The sequence below is a fragment of the Heterocephalus glaber genome, unplaced genomic scaffold (assembly GCF_053883595.1).
Source record: "Heterocephalus glaber isolate CG9 unplaced genomic scaffold, H.glaber_assembly_v1.0 deba00000122, whole genome shotgun sequence".
NCBI classification, from domain to species: Eukaryota; Metazoa; Chordata; class Mammalia; order Rodentia; family Bathyergidae; genus Heterocephalus; species Heterocephalus glaber.
Window position 1 is genome coordinate 42,140,967 of NW_028258138.1, and position 3,748 is coordinate 42,144,714.

The following is a 3,748-nucleotide window of genomic DNA, read 5'->3' on the forward strand; positions in this document are numbered from 1 at the left end:
CTGTAATTTGCCATGGAAACTAGCATTGTATTTGACAACTGGAGAGCAATTAATAATTGTTTTTCAAATCAATGAATAAATGGATAATGTTCAAACTCTTTCTGAGTTCATTTAGCCTCCTTCCCTTGCCTAACACAATTATATTCCTATTCTAATATAGTGTATTTTAAAATCCATTATTAGGTTAAGTTCTTTTATGGTAGCATTCCTATAATTTTAATTGATAATAGTATCCTTTAGTCAATATTTTAATTGTTCTTACCTAAACCAGCCGGAACTAAAACATGCTAAAAGTTATTTTTATAAATGGCAAAATGGATTATATTCAAAGTTAAATAAAACTTGGAATTTGGTTTTAGTAATTTTAATATGAATTATTTTATACCTATGCCCTCCATAGTATTAGTTATTTTACTTTGTTTTTCTCATTTCTGACATTAGCTTTATATTCATGGTAACATTTTTCTTATGGAAGGCTTCTCATCAGTTCAACCTTCTGAAAACAGTATTTTGTTATGGGCTCCAGGTAACAGCATCAGCATGATGGAGCACAAATCAGTTTTGAAATTTATTATATTTTTATTACCTCACTTGTACACCTAATCCATAATTATTCAAATATTTATCCAAGACAAAAATATTTTAAAGAATATTTTATTAATTTGCCAATTTTATACTTATACTGAAAAATAATAGGTAATCCAAAAATATCTATAAACCTAGGTCAAAATAAATATGGTGTAAATACTTTTCCATATGCTATTTGCATTGATCAATTTTGCATCACTCTGACCAAAATATGTGAGAAAAACAGCTTAAAAGAGGAAAGGTTAATTCTGGCTCTTGGTCTCAGAGGTTCATTCCACTTGTGGTCAGCTGACTTCATTGCTTTTAGTACCTAAGTGAGGCACCAACATCATGATGGAAGCACATGGAGGAGAAAAACCATTTAGCTCATGGCAAACAGGAAACAAAGAAAGAGTAAAGTTGCTGGAATATAATCAACCATTCAAATATATGGTCCAGTGACTATTTTCTCCACCTATACCCCCACATCCTAATAACCCATTCATTTATGAGCTCAATGGGTAATCAGGTTAACCTACCGATGAGGTGAGTACTCTCTTAATCTAGTAAATTCTAAGCTCTAATTCTGAACATTGCCACACTGGGCCTCAAGTCTTTAATATAAAAATCATTGTGGGACATTTATTACTGGAATAAAACCCTAATTAGCATTTTACAATGATTATGCAAATACAGCATTACACATAGATAGTAAAGCATTTCATTTTACATATGACAAAAAAGTAGTGAGATTCAGAAAAGTTAACTAATTTGTCCAACATTCAGAAAGGGAGAAATTTTTAAAAATGGGGACAAGAAGGGCCAGGGATTTAGCTCAGTGATTCCATCACCTGCCTCACAAGCACAAGGACCTGAGTTCAATCCTCGGTACAAAAAAAAACTAAACAACAACAACAAAAAAAAACACGGGGACAAGAAAATCAGGACTTCTTTTTCTATGAGCCAGAAAAAAAAATTAAGTGGACCCTCGAGTTGTGACTGGCCTATGAATAATTTGGGTCACAACCAGAATTTAGTTGTAAATTAAGACCAAAGTGTTGTGGACACTTGTGCTTCCAGATGGTCTCAGATGCAAATTTAACCCTTAAAGCATTCTGAGGGGAAAATTACAACATCCTTTCCTGTGTGGGTTTAATTGAGAAATTCTGGGCCACACACTGAGATCTGGCTGGAAGAAAGTATGGCTTAAAATTATACAGGAGAGAGACTTTGAAGGCTGTGTAGAAGAGCCTGAGTCTTCAATTGACCAATTTGAGTTACAACCAGCCCTCACAAATGAATTGAATTCGTAAGTCAAGGGTCCACTGTACAGTAATTGAATTGTTTAGATATCTCACATAATAATACCTTCTCTCTATCCTCTACATCATGTGGGCTTGAAATAATGTACTAAATAATCTTAAAGTTTCTTCTGAACATCTTAAACCTATTAAAGTGGTGAAATAAACTCTAGAAAGGAAAAATCAGATCAATATATTCAAAAAGTAATTAAAGGATTAAAAAATTTCATTTCCCTCTAGTTGGCATGTTTTCAGCCCTATTTTTTTTATTTCTGCTCCCATTCTGCTGATCAATCATGTTATGCATAGCAACTTGTCAAAATCTGCTGTATTAGCAAATTCAGGGTGATGTGTTCATCTCTTCACTCAAAATCCACATATTTTTAATAGAACAAGTGAAGTACAGTTGGTATTTGTAAGGAATGAAAAGCAGAGAGAAGATCAACTTCATTTTACTTTGATTATTTTTGAATTATTTTTCTATTTTTTTCAGAGGAGAAGTGTTTGGTGATCATGCTAAATACTTTGTTCAATCAGAAATTTTCAGCATTCTGTATAGAAACATATGTTAAATTTTAACCAAAATGGAGGAAAACATGAACCTTTCATTATGTAAATCCTATGATGACTCACAGCATTCTGTAATAAGCAACTGATGTAAACTCTTTAGTTTGGAAAAAAACGTATTACTCATTTGACATTTCCTTTGTCTATAAACTCTTTTAAGTTAATTCTTTCATGGTAACAATTTATTTTATTTCTTTAAGAAAGGAACTTTTGTCAACTCATGAAGGAATAACAGATACAAACTCACCCAAATAGCAATATTTCATTATATATCTAAAAGCAATAACACCAAAATATTTTTCTAATCATGTTATTTATCTAAGACTATTAAGCTATTTGTAGTGGTTATCAGATTTGTTCATTTACATAATACATTTATTAGTTCATATAAAAAGAATTTTGGAGAAATAGTACTTTCAGATTAGGTAATTTTACAAGTTAATATGTTACCCTTAAAAGTTACATGCATTATTATTTTACTCAGCAACATCCAAATGCAAAAAAAATTAGGAAAATGCTTGATTTCTATTCCTTTTTAAGATGGAGAAAACATCCCAGGACATGTCTAAGAATGTATTTCCTTACTTTCTGTTTTCCAGGCTTGCTACCCATGCTTACACTTGAAGCAATCACTATCAATGAAAATGAATCTTTTATGAGTTGTTTGGACTTTGCTTACTTCTTGGTCAAATCAAGGCCACCACATAAATAAAATCTGGCTCAAGCTGTCAAAAAATAATGGAAATGGATATATGAATGGCTTTGGGTAGTCTAACAATAGTAATTGCTGGTTCCTGTGGAGCTAAAATCTTCGAAGTGTTTTCTTCTTGTGTGTGTGTGTGTGTGTGTGTGTGTGTGTGTGTGTATGTGTAAGATGTGTATTATCTAAATACAAAAAGAAATTTATGGGTTTCAGTAACTTCATAAAGATAATTAATTTTTCCCTTCTGGGTGTTATTCTACTATGTGATGATCAAGAAATCAAATCATGATCATGTTATCATTTAGCTGTTAGATATAAACATTTACAGAACATAATCAGAAACATAGCAATCAGCTAGACAGGGACATGTTAAAGTCACAGATTTTGTTGTTTAGATAAATTAAACAAAGGAAATGTAAAAATGCCACTATCTACAAGCGTAATTAATGCGGGCTCATATAACAGTGAAATGCTTTGTAGATTTAAAATTGAACCCAAATCTTTCCAACAAGAACCCAAATCTTGGATCAAGGTAATTTATTAAGAGCAACCATTCTGAGATAACTAGTTTACATGAAATGCTAATGTACTTGTGAAAATACATAGACTA